The following is an 18,701-nucleotide window of genomic DNA, read 5'->3' as shown; positions in this document are numbered from 1 at the left end:
AACAAAGTGTGAATTTCACATCTTCTTTGCACACTTTTAATTCCTTAACAGTGCAACAATTTTGCAACGCAATTTAAAATAAATAAATTGTCGGCCTTCTTCACTTGGCCCTCTTCTTACTGGCTCTACTAGTTCCACAAATCTTGTAATCCTTCCTCAGCTCCGATACCAATTTGTTGGAAAGGCAGAGGAGGAAAGACACAAAATAAAACAAATAATTCACACGCAATAACATGAGTTGTGGCTCTTTAATTAATCACACTAAAACATGATGATTACAATGAACTCGATGAGGGGTATTTAAACCTTTTCTGACTACTAGTGACACACCTAAAATAACTTGACATGTAACCACACACTAAAGTCGACTTTACTCAAAATATGACTTAACTTGACTTAACTCAACTTGACTGAATTTGACTCAGTTAACTGACAGTCTAACTTTAGATAATTCTCCATGCGAGAGTAATTAGCTATCCTTAACACTCCCCCTTAATTACGATAGCTAAACTAAGAAATGACTCATGAGAAATCAAACATGCATGTTGGTTGTCTTAGCTAGGCTTGCAACACCCAAGTTTCCTCTGTGAAACAAAAATACATATTTCTCTAATGGATTAGTGAATATATCACATAGTTGATCACTAGATTTATAAGCCTTCACGTGGACTTCTCCATTTCTCACAAGTTCTCTAATAAAGTGATATCTAGTATCAATATGCTTTATCTTTTGATGAAACACAGTAATCTTATATAGTGCAATGACTGAGGTGTTGTCACAATGTATTGTTGTTTATCCTTGTTATTTCTACGTGAGTCCATCAAATAATTTTCTTAACCATACTACTTGGCATGTTGTTGATGTCGTTGTACATATTCTACTTCTACTAACAAAAGTATCACAATAGGTTGTTTCTTAGATGCCCATCCTATCACAACTTAACCAAGATGGAACACATAGCTAGAAGTGGTCTTCTATCATCCAAACTGCTTGCAAAATCACTATCTGTGTATCCAACCAAATCCTTCTTCTTTTTGCTTGGATACATTATGCCACAATCTGTAGTTCTTTTTATGTATCTCAGAATTATTTTTCCTACTCTCCAACGTGTGTCTTTTGGAGTCTCCATAAATCTGGAAAAGAAACTCACTCCTTGCATAGTATATGGTCATGTAGCTGTGAGAAACATGAGGCTGCCAACCAATCTTTTGAATAAAGTTGGATTGACAACCGATCCTTCATCATCCATACTTAACTTTGTGCACGTTGCAATTCATGTAGGGGAATGTTTACAATTTTCCATTGTGAATATTTTTAGCAAATATTTGGTATATATATTTTGACAAATAAAAATTCCATTTTAAGATTGCACAAAATCTATGCCAAGAAAATATTTCATCAGACCAAGATTTGTCATCTCAAATTCTTTCTTCATGGAAACTTTAAATTCATTTAACTCAAGATCACCAATATAAATCATGTCATCAACATATGAACAAAAAATTAAATTTGTTTACGCTCATTTACCTTTGTGTACAAGGCAGGCTCAATATTGCTTCTGTAAAATCCATTCTTGATCATGTAGCTATCAATTCTACTATAGCAAGGTCTTGGTTCTTGTTTAATTCCATAGAGCACTTTCTTCAACCTATAAAATTTTTCTTGTCCTTCAAATTCATATCCTGGAGGTTGCAACACATAGGTTTATTCTTCTAGAATTCCATTCAAGAAGGTTGATTTCACATTCATCTGATATACTTTCCACTTGTTCTGAGTTGTTGTGGCTAGAACTTCTCTTATAGTATCCAATTTGGCTACCAAAGAAAATGTTTCTCCAAAATCTATTCATGGTTGTTGCAAGAGTCCCTTTACAACAAGTATTTCTTTAAATCTCTCCTTTCTCATTCAACTTTGTCTTGTCACCCATTTTACACCAATAAGGTTTTTATCCTTAGGAAAGGAAACTAAATCCCATGTTTCATTCTTTTCAATATCTTCTATTTCTTCATCCATGGTTTGCCCCTAATTTTCGTCTTTGATTGCTTCTTCAAACGAAGAAGGTTGGAATGAAAACAATGCAAAATTTGAACTAACATCCACATCATCATAAATAATTTTTAGACTTCTCATTTTTCTCTTACCGTTGTTTTATTTATCGCCTTATTGATTGCTGGGAGAATTTTGATATGCTTATCTACTTGAAGATCCATGATGTCCGTAATATCTTGGAGTCCTTGCTGGTGTGACTTTGTTAAGTGTCTGCTCTTGTGATCCCTGGTGCTATTTTTCTGCTACATCATCCTCTTCCATCAATGGTACTTATGTATCAATTGTTTTGTCTATAATCCCATTCCATGACTCTTTTTCTTTAAACACAACATCTCTGCTAATTATGGTCTTCTTGATGATAGGTTTATACAATTTGTAAATATGCAATTTTCACTCTTATCATCCAATTTCCCTCTTAGCTCTTTAGGCACATGTGCATAAGCTACACATCCAAACAGTCTGAGAAGAGATATGCTGCAAGACATACCGGACAATGGTTCCTATGGTACACTGTTCATCACACTCTTTGTAGTGGATTTGTTTATCGCATAAACAACACTAGCAACTGCTTCTACCCAGTAGTCATTAGATAAGTTTCTTCATTTTAACATGCTCCTTGACATGTTCATAAATGTCTTTTTCTTTCTCTCTACTACACCATTCTGTTGCTGTGTGTACCTGGTTGTAAATTTCCTTCTAATTCCATGTTATTTGCAATAATCATGGAATGCCTTCGAATCATATTCTCCACCACAATCTGACCTCAATACCTTGATCTGCCAATCACTTTGGTTCTCTGCTAAGGATTTTATTTCTTTGGACTCTGAAAAAGTTTCAGACTTCCTCTTCAAGAAGTAAAACTAAGTCTTTCTGCTATAATGATCAAAGAAAGTGAGGAAGTAACAACTTCCACCAATCGACTGTGTCCTCATAGGCCCACACAAGTTTGTATGCACTAGCTCAAGAGGTTTTTTTACTAAGTATGCAACTCCTTTCAGAAAAATCTCAGGGTGTTGCTTTCCCAAGATAAAACACTCACAAGTACTAGTAGATTCTTTGATTGGAGGTAATCCTCTAATCATCTATTTCTGATGCAACAATCTTAAGCGAGAGAAGTGCAAGTGTCCAAACTGAAAGTGTTATAACCAATAATTATTAGAACATGCAACTATAAAAGCACTGACCTAGTTATTGTAATTCGTAATTAGAGGAAAGAGTTTGTTTCTCGTCATCTGCACCTTTTCTATCAGCTTCTTTCTTGGGGGCTTGTCATATATAACACACTCTTGTCCTTGATAGGTAACTATGTATGCTTTATGCATCAATTGACCAACACTTATCAAATTATGTTCGAGATTAGGGACATAATATACCTCTAAACTTGTCTTTGGCTCCCACTGCTTGTCATAATGTTGACCACTCCGTTTCCATCTACATCCATAGTCTTATCAGTCCCAAACATTACCTCTACCTTCATAGATTGATCTAAATTTACAACCAAATTCTTGTTGCTTGTCATGTGGTTACTGCAACCACTGTCTAATAGCCCACACATTATCAGAAGGTTCATGCATCGTATGAAAAGATAGTAACATGGAGTCAGTATTCTCTATAGTGACATTATCTCTCTGCTTTCCTTTGATCAACTATCTACTTCCTGCAATCACGGGCATAGTGACCAAATTTATTACAATAATAACATATCACCTTTGATTGTCAACTCTTTGATTATTTTTGAAGCTTATACTATTTCTTCCACTTTCATGTTCCTGCTTTTCTTTGCCATCTCTCTGACCACCTTGTCTTCCACCTCGTCCTCTACCTCTTGATCTACCTTTGCCTCGACCTCGTCTCTTGAAATATAAACCTAGATTTTAAAAATGGTTTCTAAAGTGGAATCCTTATTTCTATCCATCCTCTCCTCATGGGATATAAGTGATCCCATCAATTCATCAACTATGAGCGTTTCCAAATAATTGGCTTCTTCTATGGATGCTACTACAACATTAAATATGGCATAAAAGGATCTAAGGACCTTTTCAACCAACGTTTGATCTTTAATATCACCACCATAAATTTTTAACTTATTTACGACAGGCATGACCTGATTCATGAATGAATAGATGTCCCCTGTCTCTTTCATCTACAAACTTACAAAATCTCTTGTAGTGTTTTCCATATTAACAATATTGAGTTTGGTCGTACCTTTATAGCTTGTCGCCAAGGTCTCCCATGTTGTATTTATTGAAGACATGACCATAATTTTCTGGAACACTGCTTGGTCCACTCCTTGCTGGATAATATGCGACGATTGTGCATTCTTCTTTTCGTCATTTTTCCATTTTTCCCTCTCTGCATTAGTGAGGGTTCATTCTTCTGCTTCATTCTTAGCTTTTGGAAACCCAAACTGGACATAATCCCACACATCATGAGCCTTTAACGTGGTCTCCATATTAATGGCCCATATATCATAATCCTTCCCTGTGAATGGTGGAAACTAGGGCTAGAAACTAGATGAAGCCATCTTTAATAAAAAATCTCCTTTTAAAAACTTTGCAAAGCTCCTTTTCAAAAAAAATCCTTATATTTGTTTATATAAAACAATATAATTTATAAAGGCCTTTTATAACCTTTCTAAAACACTCCAACGAAAAACATTTTTAAACAACTCCTTTTAAAATCTTATTATAATAAATCCTTTCATAATTTTTTTTTAAACTTTATTAACGAGTATTTACATATAAAAGGTTCCTTTTTTAAAATAATGACCACGTGCGAAATAAGTGACCCACGGGTCCCACGTGACCTTTTCAAACAAAAACTTCGACTTTTGAATGACAGGCTTTCCCCTTTTTTTAATTCCTCACGGGGCTTGCGCTCTCTCGACACATAAAAAACTGTGCAAGTTTCATGATTTCCACCAACGATAAGTTTGCAACAAACTATCGTAGGTTTTGTACTAACAAATTGTGAATTTCACACCTTCCTTGCGCACTTTAATGGTGTGACAATTTTGCAACGCAATTTAAAAAAAAAAAAAAAAATCGACCTTCTTCACTTGACCCTCTTCTTATTGGTTCACTTGGCTCCACTGATCTTGTAATCCTTCCTAGGCTTTGATACCAAATTGTTGGAAGGGAAGAGGAGGAAAGGCACAAAATAACACAAATAATTCACACACAATAACACAATCTATGACTCTTCAATTGATCAAACAAAAACTTAATGATTACAATGAACCCGGTGAGGGGTATTTAAACCTTTTCCAATTAGCGACTCACCTAAAATAACTCTACATGAAACACACACTAAATTCGACTTTACTCAAAATACGACTTAACTTGACTTGACTAAACTTGACTCAGTTAACTGACTGGCTAATTTTAGATAACTTTCCATGTGGGAGTAACTAACTATCTTTAACATCCCTTATGTGGATGATCTAAAGGACCGAAGAGAATGAAATTCACAAGCCTAAAGTAAATTAACCTCATGCCTCCTATCCCAACACCTGCCACTAGATTGGAGAAGTATGGCACCTGGATCGATCACCTCCATTGCTCTAGCAAGGTGACATTGGTGACATGGGAGGAGAGGTATCCAAAATATACCATGAGGTAAGGAGGCATTTAACAAAATCCAAATTTTGCAATATTCCAATACCTTTGGTATTAATTTTTATGTCGGAGGAGGCCTGTTTTGTATCTTTTCTATTTTAAGGGTATCAAAAGATGGGTTGTATTTCTGGAAGAAATTCTTCATGGGATGACCATCCAATTCAAGGAGCCATTAACTTCATGGCAACCTTCTTCAACTTGATATGCTATGTTTCCTTGAAGATTTGCTTCTTTATCTTTTCGTCAAAGAATGTGGAAGAATGATTTATGAGGGAGAGTCTCAAGGATGCCATGAACTCTCGAGGATTAGAGCCAACTGCTTGTTTTTTGGAAAGGACCTAAAGATAATATTTTGGATGATGATGATGAGGGAGTCCCCTAAAATTGCAATTGATGGGAGGCTATGCTCTTTTGCTAGTTGGAGACCAAAATAAAGACCATACATCTTTGCTAACATTAGGGGAATTTTGAGGTCTAAAATAGGTCTCCTAAGGAATTTATAAAATAATAGTAGAAATAATAAATAAGATTAGATTACATCATCAAATTTTATAGGGAAAAAAGAAAAGACTATTTTTTCAACTCATATTTTGAACTTATCTCCCTATGGGTTTACTCAAATTTTGAGCAAAAACACTCGTTGGATGCAAAAATTGATTCCTCATCGAATGAGTACCTATGTTGCATACTTACGATGGACCATGCTACACGAAAAATGAGAAATACATGAAAAACGTGATTGCAATCACTTTTTTTCATGTATTTGTCATTTTTCGTGTAGAACACGCTTTTCAAGTATTTTTCATTTTTCGTGTAGCAAGGTCCATTGAAAGTATGCAACATGGGTACGCTTTGAATAATGAATTAAATTTTGCATCCAACGAGTACTCTCGCTCAAAATTTGAGTAAAAACTTAGGGAGATAAGTTTAAAATATGAATTGAAAAAGTAGTTTATTATTTTATTATTATTTAATCTTTTTACTTTTTTACTCAAAAAATGGCAAATCACCCCATGGTTGATATCATCATTTTGAATCCTATTAGTTCTTATAAAGTTTATTTTGGTTGTACATTTTTCTTAGGAGGCGTATTTTAGACCTCAAAATTCCCCTAATGATTATTTGACCTATGATCCAAAGGCCATACAAACTTTGATTCAATTTTTCCTTTGGGATTTATGAGAATCCTCATCTTCCAACCCCTTAAAATAATGATATTTTTTTAAAGCTAGATTATTAATAGATTTCTTTGAAATTGATGTTTTTCTATTTTCAATTAAAATACTTATTCTTTCGTTAAAATTATTTTAATAGTTTTAATAATTATGTATTTTTTTAATTGAAAATATTTTTAAAGATTGAATTTTTTTTCATTATTTAAAAATTTTAATAACAAAAACATTGAAAAAAAATAATTAAGTTTATATATAAATTGAAATATTTATTTTAAAATTTAACTAGTAATATTATTTGAAAAATATTAAAAAAAATAAACTCCTTAAATGCTCTATGTTGATTCACATAAATCTTTTGCCTGTCTTATGCTACCTTTAAGCTCCTTTTGATAACTTTCATCTCTTATTCCATCTCAACTAACATATCCAGTCCAATCAGCGCCCTGTTCACTAGATCACTCTAATTGATAGGAGTATTTCAACTCCTCCCGTAAAGAGCCTTAAATGGAATCATCCTTAAGGACTCTTGATACCCATTATTATATGCAAAACCTACCAGTGTAAGATACTTCTCCTACTCCCTCTACTTATACATGACATACATCCTCAACATGTCCTCAAAAATCTTGTTGACTCTCTTTATATATCCATCTGTCTAAGGATGATAAGTTGAATATTTAAAAGTCGGATGAGTTTGGATTCTAATAACCCCACATTCCAATGAGTTTGGCTTTATCATAACACACTTTATCATTTTAGTCAAAAATGAAACCTACTTTTTCCATAAATTTGTAGAACATTCACTATGTATCCTGACACGCTTTTTCATTTTCGTTTAGACAATTCCTGATTAGTGTTGACTGGTTCCTACAAGACTCGCCCAGTGGCTCAAATCTCAAATCCATGACTCGCCCTAGTCACTATCGAATTTTTTGACTTAAAACAAATTCTTGCGTCTTTCAGTCATTGGTTTCACCGTGTTTTTCGAGTCGTTGGTCGGGATTGGCTCGGGTTTCGGTCGAACTATGTCAAACTCAGGAATACGAGGAAGACTACACGCATTTGTTGAAGAATCATGGCAATAAAATGGGGATCATTGCTCAGCTTGGAAGCTACTGAAAGAAGGCGTCCATCCGTTACCGAAGGAAGCTACAGATTTCCTTCTCCAAAGGGTGGATATGAAAGACAATTTTTTCACCAATTCAGAGTCTTTCATGACATGCTCAGGACCTGCTCATAGGTGGGATTTTGCTCATTTATGGGCGGTTTGTATATTCAACAAACAGATCTGTTCGATTCGTTGAATAAGGACTATGATGAGCAACATCCTATCTATGAACAGTTTATGAGCAGTTATGGCGTAAGTTCTTGTAATGGAAAGTTATGGTAAGTTCTTGTATTTGAAAGCTCCGCTATTGATCATACGTCCTTTTTCATAGCTATTATGGAATTATTTCAAAATCTGTAATAGAGATAAAGATAAAAAAATGATGGTTGTTTCGCTAGTTTGAAGTGTTATTAGCTACATTGCCTAAAATGAAATTCTTTTTGGCTTTCAATAAATGCATATTGGAAAAACATGGGTGGCCGATCTAAAATTTGTAAGGATTAAATAAAGAATTGGAATCATATCACTCTATATTTTTCAACCAGAATTATTGTTAAGATTAAGGAATGATAATCTATCGCTAATGATTTCTCGCACATGTTTTGTGGCTCTTGATATTATGCCAATTATAAAAGTTCCAAGGATTAAGCAGAGTTTCCCTGTGTGAAGAGAGTTTCCTTTTGTGGAAGGCCCAGGGTTGAGCAGCGTCTCTACTGTTAGTGCATGGGACAAAGGGTTGAGCAGGATTCCCTACAACTTTGGTCAGGGTTTTGGCTAGAATTTTATTAGATCTATAATTTTTTTTCTTGGGGCCAGAATTAAAGTTTTATCAAGATAATTCTTGGTGTTTTTTTTTTTTTTTTTTCTGTGATTGCGTCTATTTTGGTTAGAGATTAATTTCTATATTTTTGCCTTGCCTTTTAAACATAACCGTTAGGGTGAATTTCTTTGTAAGCTTTGCAGATTAATTGTGGTTTCTTATTATGTGTGCAGGTGAAAACGAATACTCTACAGCTAACGTAGGCATGCAATGCAAATTTGATTTCTTTGGATTCGATTTTATGACTCTTAAGAAAAAGTACATATTCTTACTTGATATCTGAGAAAATACACATTCTTTCCTGATTACAATAAAATTAATTGATTAATTTTATAATTAAATTTTATGTAAAATTCAGATTTTATTTATCTTCTTTCCTGATTACAATAAAATTAATTGATTAATTTTATAATTAAATTTTATGTAAAATTCAGATTTTATTTATCTTTTTTAATTGTGGGTCAATTTCAATTTGTTCAGCTTTATAAAGGGAAATTTAAAAACAAATTTTCACAAAATGCATGATTTATAATAATAGATATAGTTATAAGAAACTATAGCTATTGAGATCGAAAGAAGGCCTAACAATCTCAATAGAGATGACGGCTGGAAGATCAGTAGATGTTCGATCCCTGCCCTTTCATCTTAGTCTCCCCCCTCTTTCATATTTTTCGCTTTCATCGTTCCCATGGAGCCTTCCTATCTCCTAGGGTTTATCCTTCTTGCTCTGGACTCTTTCCAGTCCTTCTCCTGTGTATTCTGTGTCGCTCTGTTTTTCCTGATTGATATTGGTATTTATTATTATAAATAATATTTATTTTCTTATTATTATTATTATTTTTTATATAAAATTTTTAATTTATTTATTTATTTATCTATTAACGAATATGATGATGATGATGATGATGGTGGTTAACGTCCACTGAGACCAAATTGGTCTATCAGACCTATAATTTTCTTTCTTAGTTTCTAATTGTCTGGCTTCTCGTCTTTCTTGGCGAGATTGGTGTTGTAGCTTTCTTTTTTTTTTCTACGGTCTTCCAACTTTCTTTATCTTGCGTCTCCTTCATCTCTTCTGATTCTTATTATTATATATTATTATTATTATTATTTATTTATCTTGCGTCTCCTTCATCTCTCCAAATAAAATATATATTATTATTATTATTATTTATTTATTTTATCAATTTTTAGCAACTAATTTTTATATTATTACTATTTTTATATATATTTTATTTTATATTTTAATTAATTTATTGATGATGATGATGATGATGATCGTTAACGTCCGCTGAGACCAAATAATGATCTATCGGACCTAAAAAGACAAATTATTTATTTTGATTTAAGATTTTATTCCTATGCTCAAAAAGCTTGGAGAGAAGCCTCCCGAGCTCACTATAATTTTGGCATTGTAAAAGGCTAGGAAGGTCAGTATTGTAACAAAGGTTGTGAAATTGAGATCTAATGTGGTTGTATGCAGGGCACTCTAAGAGGAAGTGGTTTTCATCCTCGATGCTCCTATTCTCACAAATATGGTAGATCCTTTCCATCCATGGCGTTTTAGGAACTACCCAGCGGCCAGTTTCACTATGGAGCTCATGAGAATTCGTTCTAATCTTTGCTATATTAATTTTCTTTTTTGAGCTAGTTAGAATAGAGAGGTACTTTTGATCTTCAAGGGTGGGGTTGATGACCTTCTTATAACAACTTAATTTTCTTTTAGACGCTAAATCTTTCTCACACCACAATTTTTCTTTGAACTTAGAAGTAACAATATCTTTAATGTTATTTATGTTTTGCAAAGCATCATTCTCATTGATCTCCCAATAGTTTAACCAGGCCCTTGTGTCCTTATGCCATCCTCGGTTAAGCCTTAGGTGATTTTGGCTGGAATTTAAAGCTAGCTTAGGAAGTCTATGATTGTCTATGTTATTGAGCTTGTGCTTGTACATCAGAAACCTGAGCATAGCTAGGCTCTCAATAGAAGAAAGACCTGCTTCTATAAGGAGAATAGGATAGGGTGTATTACTTTTAATTTTCAGGTTATAAGTTATAAAACGCTTCTGGATTTGCTCAATCTTCCTCCATGATTCTCTGGAGATGCTGCAGCCCCAAACTTCACAGCCATATAAGATAACAGGAGTGACTAAAGTTTCAAAGAGGAACTTCTTTTTATCCCACATTACGAGATTTGTCGTTTTACAATTATTTTCAAGACCAAAATAAGCTTTCCATCCCCCATTGATCCTTTTCTCAATGCTATGGTTCCAGTTGAGCTTGTGATGGATATCAATTCCTAGGTACTTGTAAGAATACACTTCCTCCAATTTATTATTGTCATACGTAAAATTAGCGCAAGTGTCCTTCTTAGATTTGATAATCATAACTTTTGTTTTGTCTGTGTTAACAGTCATACCCATGGTAGAGCAGAAATCCTTAAGAAGCTTGAGTTGCTTATCAAGATCAGAAGGGAACCTTGCCAGAAGAACAATATCGTCAGCATAGAGAAGAAGGATAATGACTATCTCAGCTAAGATTGTGCCACCACATCCTGCTTCTTCTAAATAACCTTCGAGCTTATCGATGTAAATGCCAAATAGAGTAGGGGAGAGGGGGCAACCTTGTTTAACTCCGATGTTACACTTAATATCTTTTGACCACCCCTCATTGTTCTTTAACTTGGCAATTACATTCTCGTATAGCCTTATAGCAGCAGCTCTTAACTCAAGAGGGACCTTTAGCTCTTCTAACCTATTCCAAAGGTTGTATCTAGGAACCGTATCGAAAGCCTTTCTAAAGTCTACAAAGCAGAAGAATAAATTGGATTTATCATTACGACATTCCTCCGCAACGATCCTTAGCGTAACAAGGTGGTATGTTGTTGAGTGATGCCTTCTGAAACCTGCTTGGCCTTTAGCCCGCTTACCTTCACTTTCAAGCCATATGCTTAACTTTTTTTCCAGAATACTACCATATAATTTGGCTAAGAGAGGGCTGATCATAATTGTTCGATAATTAGAGGGGTTATTTGTATCTTCATTTTTAAAAATAGGGATAATGAGGCTCTCAGTCCAAGGTTTAGGGAACCCTTGCTTAACAGCTTGATTGAAAAGCTTGTGGATGTGGGGGATGAGGACAGGGCCTCCAATTTTTAAGATTTCTGCCTGGTAACCTTCAATGTCCTTAGCTTTCCCATTCGCGAGGCGATTAACCCCAAACTTAATGTCTTCTAAAGAGAAGACTTCTTTCGTTGTGAGCAGGGTTTCCAAATTATCCGTGACATTAGGAGATTCATAAAGCTTTTTAAGATAAGAATTCCAATTGTGAAGAGCAATTTTATTATTATCCTTAGTCTTCCTAGTCAGAATCTGCCTCCAAAATTTTTTAGGAGCTACCTTAGAGAGGTGTAAGAGATTCTCCTGTCTTTGACGAATGTACTGCCTCTTTTTCCTTTTAATTAGGGCTTTGTATATTCTTATCTTGTCCATTTTAAGAGAATCATCAACAGCTTCCTTAATTGCTCTCTTCGCATGTTTACAATCTTTGTCATACCAAGGATTGGTTTTGCTATTTCTTTTATTATTTGAGACTTCAATTGAGAACTTTTTAATAGAATATGAGAGGGTTGTAGTAAAATTATGATATAGGTCTTCTATGTTATCTATACTAGATAAAGGAGGCAAATTAGTTTTTAATTCATTTAGAAAGAGGTCCTTTTTATTTTTATCAAATATTAAGTTCTTTTGGTTGTAAGTATTATTTTCTAGGGGAACTCTATGCATGACAAAATTGAGGGTTATAAGTAAAGGCCTATGATCGGAGTCAGGCTCGTGGTCGTTTAAGATGTCAAAGTTTATCATTTCGTTGTATAATGGAAGATCGGAAATAACGTAGTCTACCACGCTGCTACCAAGTCCATGGATGCAGGTCATCTTGCTGGAATTGGGCCACTTTTTTATACCGTTGCAAATTATGAGATCCTGAGCACTACAGAGCTTGACAAGCTCCGACCCAAATAAATTTTCCCCGAGGTCTTCAGAGCTCCTTTTGTACCTACTAGCCAGGGTAGGGTCTTCGTCTAACCAAAGAGGATTAGGGTTGGAACGATTGCTTAAAATAATAGCTTGGTTGCTTGAAGTTCGGGCATTGAAGTCACCTATTAAAAGGATATTACCATCATTCCTTAGGCTAGAAATATCGTTTTCTAAACTATTGTAAGGGTTAGTTTTATCTAGATTCTTCTTCTTATAGAAGTTAGAATTAATGGGGGGGAAATAACATATTGCTATGTAGGACTTTTTATTATTAATGTCTCTGATCTCTATCCAACTAAATTGGTTGTAAGGGTCGTTTTTATAAAGCCTAACATAGGGGGAGATGTTCTTCTTAATGTAACAAGCTATTCCCCCAATGCCTCTATGGGAGGATCGCTTGTTCCATGTAGACCATAGCGTAAAGCCATCTATGTTAGGGACCTTAGATTCTTCGTGCTCCCAAGTTTCAACAAGAAAAATAATATCAACATCATTTGAAATCCAACTTAGCTTGGGGCCTTTGTTCCATGGGAAGCCCTGACAGTTCCAAGAAAGGATCTGGAGCATGTTTAATTGCTATTGATTACTATCTTTTTGGTTTTTGTCCCGAATAAAGGCTTTTCTATTTCTGATTATTGACCATTTTCCTTCCTTTCTAGCTTCTTTTACCTTTTGAACCTCCTTTCTTAATTCTGCTTGATCTTCTGGAATGAGATCTTCATTTATGAATATTCCCGTTACTTTTAGACTTGAGGTTTTACTAAGTATGTTGTGCTTATGATCAGTAGAGCTCACCTTTATGCGGATTAATCTTCCTTTATTCTCAGTTAATTTCCCCAACCTTGTTGCTTCTGTGAGACACACTGTTTCAATTTGTAATCTATTATGTAATTCTGTCTGGACTAAGGCTAAAGTATCCTCATCTTCTTCCTCTTTTAAACCGAAGATTATAAGGTTTAAGGTCCTTTTGTTACGTTCGTGGTCTAATTCTATTAATTTTTTCATTTCGTCTTTAATTGGTTTAATATCTAACTTATCTACCACACTATTTAGGGTGAGGCGGCTATTAACTTTTTCTTCTAATTCTTTAATCATGTCTTTCATTTTAAGACCCTCTAAGGTATCATCGTCTCCTTGCTGGGATGGTTGGTTAGTATCTTGGTTTTGTTTTTCTATAACATGCAATCTAGTCTCCATTGCCTCCATTTTATTCTCCAATAGTTCTATTTTGTTTTCTATTTGTTTCTGGATAGTTTTTTCAAGAGATGCAAATTTGTTTTCCAGCACGGCTTCTAACTCTTTTTGTAACTTGGCTTCTCTTTCTTCTCTGCGTTTCTCTAAAGACTCTATATACTCATAGAGGCCTTGTAGAGTAACTGTGCTAGGTCTGCCCTTGGTAATCTTTGGTAACTGTGGTGAAATATTCATACTTGAAATTATATGAGCAAATATGTATTAAAAAAGAAAAAGATAAGGAATGTGTGCACCTGATATCCGAAACCTGATGTGCGAGCCAAGATCTCCAAGCTTTGGATTGCGAGCTTTAAAACCAAGAGACTGTTTATATATCGCCGAGACGAGACTGTTTATATATCTTCCGAGACTGCTTATGTATCACCAAGACTGTGCATATATCACCGAAACTGTGTATATCGCGAGACTGAGACTGTTTATATATGTCACCGAGACTATATGCGAGAGTATATATATAACCGGAGCCGGGACAAGAACACCGAGATCTGTATATATGCGAGAGATCAAATGCGAGAATAGAGATCTGATTATATGCGAGAGATCTGTTTATATGAAATTACTTATCACCGAGACTGTTCATATCACCGAGACTGTATATTCCTTGTTATAATTATATCACCGAGATCATTCCACCCAAATTAATGAATATATATTATTATTATCTATTTTATTATTTTCGTAACTAATGTATTGTTATTATTTATAATTTATTTATTTATTAACGAATATATATTAGCATTATTATCATTTTTATTTTCTTATTATTATTTATTTTATTATTTCTTTGGTAACTATATATATATATATATATATATATATATATATATATATTATTTATTTATCGAATATATATTATTATTATTTAATTATTTGGTGATTTGTATTATTATTATTTATTTGATTTAACTCGCATCTTTCATTTACCTTGTTTGTAAAAAAGTTAGGTCCTCAATTTAACTAATTCCCACTTAATAAAAAAAAAAATAATTATTAAATTATACATTTTAACTAATTATTAACGTAAAACCCTTCTAAAATCATTTCATTTACATAATTATATATTTATATAGGTATGGTCATTAACTATCTTCCTTTAAATAATCATTTTGACTTTTTGACTGTCCCTAGGTCAAAGCTAGCCGTTGATCTAGATAGTTGTTGGAGGCCCTGCTCAGACTATTTAACATGCATAGCTGGATCTGTTTCTTCAACTTGTCCTGATGATGAGCCACACTTGCTGGTTCGAAATGCGTCGACAAAGGTCTTTCTATATGTGATTAACGCCGAAGCTCTTCTTATAACTGTTATGGATCACAGAAGTCTCAATTCAACAATAATAGATATATTTATTTAAAAAAAAATCAAGAATTTATTTTAATTATTAATAAACATTATGTAAATGGTAAGGATTTAACTTTCACATCATATTTTAGAATATATTTGGTAGTTAAAGATTGAGATTTGTTGCGCGAGGCACTCTACAACTCAGAATTAGAGAGATGTTATCACATAACATTACATTTAAAAATAATAAAATAAAAATTAACAAATTAACAAATAAAAATTGTAATAACAAAAGAAATTAATGTTCATCATAATTAAATTATTTCAATTTAAACCTTAATTTTACATAACTTAAACTAAAAGTTAAAAAAATACAAAATAAAATTCCTTTTTAGAATAAGGATATGGAGATGATTTTAAAAATAATAATCTACATGAAGAAATGTAATAACTTAACTGAAAGTTAAAAAAATAAAAATAAAAATTCCCTTTTAGTATAAGGATATGGCGATGATTTAAAAAATAATAATTTACATGAAGAAATGTAATTTCTTACTACTTAATATGAAGATGACATGAAATAGCATTGATGTGAGGAAAATTTGTAATTCTTTCCATGCTTAATATGTTAGAATATTAATAATAACAATAATTAAATGTATGCACACGCTAAAAAATATGAGGGGGCATGTTTTAATATTTTAATGTGGAGAACTTAAATTATAAATGAAATATTTCAATGTCAACTACATATATATTATACCAACTTAGATCAGTCTTAATGCTGGATCTTATACCAACTTAGATCAGTCTTAATGCTGGATCTACCAAGAGGTAAGAAGGATCAAAGCCCTTTTCACTGTTAAAGAGGTTTGCATCTCAAGAGATTTGATCCCTCTGGGCAATTGGTAGATCCACTGTTAAGACGTATTGGTTTAAAAAGTAGTTATGTTGTTTTTGTCCTTTTAATTAAATTGATTAATTTAACAAAACTGTCATATGAACATGTGCCATATGAATATGAGTTGTGGTTTTCTGAGCATTTGGTATTAGGAAGCCATGGTATTGTAACAAAGTCTATTTAAATATTAAGGATCTCCATAGTTAAATATTTTGTTACATGGTTTATATATATATATATATATATATATATATATATAGATATATACTCAAATATTACTTATTTTATAATAATAATAATAAAGTTGCAACTTAGTTAATTTTATTAAATTTTTAATCTCATCGTGTTTTGATACCAATCATCACACTCCTTTAATTTGTATAGCTTTGCTATTAGATTAATCAGTAGTGTGAGAATGGAAAGCTAAAGGAAACCCCAAGACTCTAAGTAAAAAATTACCATTGTAGAGTTAAGGAGGTTGTAAAAAACTACTATGGTAGAGTTAAGGAGGTTGCTGGAACAAAATGAAAATGATTTTATATTAGTTTAAGAAACAACTTTATGTATTAAAAATGGAAGTCTAATAAAACAATGATTAATATAAGAGGGACAAAATGGTCATGTTATATTATACAAATGATTGTCTGAGAGGTGCATTTTACGACCTCGAAGATATGTAATTCCTTTTGTGCTTGACCTCAAGTTGCCATACTTCCCTCTTATAATAAACATAAAATGTTCTCTAAATAGAACACAATATCAAGTGTAAAATAAAAACAAAAATGAACATACTTAATTTTAATTATAAAAATTCAATAATCTTATTCTCACTGTATTCCTTTGTTCAAATGTTGATATTACAACAAAGTATGAAGGAGTTGTGGTAGCAATATACTACTCTCACTCACAACCATAAATAAAATTTTGATGTTGATATGTAATAACATAATTTTATATCAACTCTACAAAGAATAAGTACTTGAAAGTAAAAAAATTCAGTTATTTAGAAAAAAGAAATGTGAAATGTAATTCATTTAATTCTTAATATAAAATTAAGATTTAACATTAAAAAATATGAATAATAATAAAGAAAAAAATTAATATTAAATAAAACATTTCAATGTAATTGTTCATATGTCCATGGGGCCTTCGATAGATGGTGATTGGGTGTTTTGTTAAGGCACTCCTTGATGTGAAGTTGCTTATTCAATTCCCCTCCCCGAGGTGATATGTTAGACATAATGAAGATGTAGTTCTCCCAAGCTTACAAAAATAAAATAAATAAAAAAATAAAAAATAATGTCACTATTCATATATATTATATATTTCTCTAAGGAATGCCCCTCTGCAAGATTTCTATTCCAATATTTAGATGAAAATGGAATAGGTGAAAATTTGAACTATTCTGAGAGGAATTTCATGCATAATGATTTATTTATATATTTTAAATTAATTTTTAGACAAAAATTATTGCATGTTGGAAAGAAAAATTACTGTAGTATTGTTACTATTAGTTGTACTTTAAAGGGTTTTAATTTCAAGTTATGTTGCACAAGTTCAAACTAAATTATTTTTAGGAAAGTAATATGGGTTTTAGCGTAGAAAAGTAGTTTAGGTTTTAGCATTTATGGTTGAATATATGTAGAAGTCTACATATTGTTTTTTTAAATGAAATTCTATATTTATTTGAACATTCAAACAATTTTTTATAGATTATATAAATTTTGTGGATATGATAGTTATTGAGTTAGTGCGTTCAAGTTAATTATAAGGAATGTGTTGAATGTTTAATACCCCACATAGATAAGCTTGTTAGAAATATAAAAGAGAGTGGAGAGATTGTGTACACAACACAAAAACACACTTCAATATTTTTATTGATCACAACAGTTATACATATATAAGACATAGATCCCTGACTTCTATACTTCTAGATCATGACTACAACTCATACATAAGAAACAACAACTTCTAGTTTGATGCTTGGGAACTCTCAATGACAATGCATGACAACACATGGAAGCATTACTTCCAATACAATCCCTTAATGCTTACATAGAAAACATAGAAAACATATATTACAACAACAAGGATAATATATGACTGGCTAGTCTTCATCAACTTTCACATCCACTCTGGATCTTGCAAACACTACTCTTTCACCACCACATCTTCAATTTGTCACTTGATCCAGGTGGATATTGGTGGCCACCTGCCAAGTCCACCTGGACCCCCACCATTGTCTTTCTCAGCATTTTCAGTTTCCTTAATTGTAGCACAACTTACTATTTTTAGCAGTTTTTCGGGTCCTGAACTTCCGGAGCCGTTTTGAGGCCCTAAACGACGTTTTTTTGGAAATCTGGGGCAACATGGGTCCATGGGCCGATGTTGCCTCCCAAAGTGGCAGTGCTCGGATAGATCTTTCTAACGAGCTATTGTACGCGTCAAACGGAGA

The sequence above is a fragment of the Pinus tabuliformis genome, chromosome 7, assembly GCF_031772625.1.
Source record: "Pinus tabuliformis cultivar Carrire ecotype Pingquan chromosome 7, CPIR1, whole genome shotgun sequence".
NCBI classification, from domain to species: domain Eukaryota; kingdom Viridiplantae; phylum Streptophyta; class Pinopsida; order Pinales; family Pinaceae; genus Pinus; species Pinus tabuliformis.
This window is presented reverse-complemented; position numbering follows the sequence as displayed.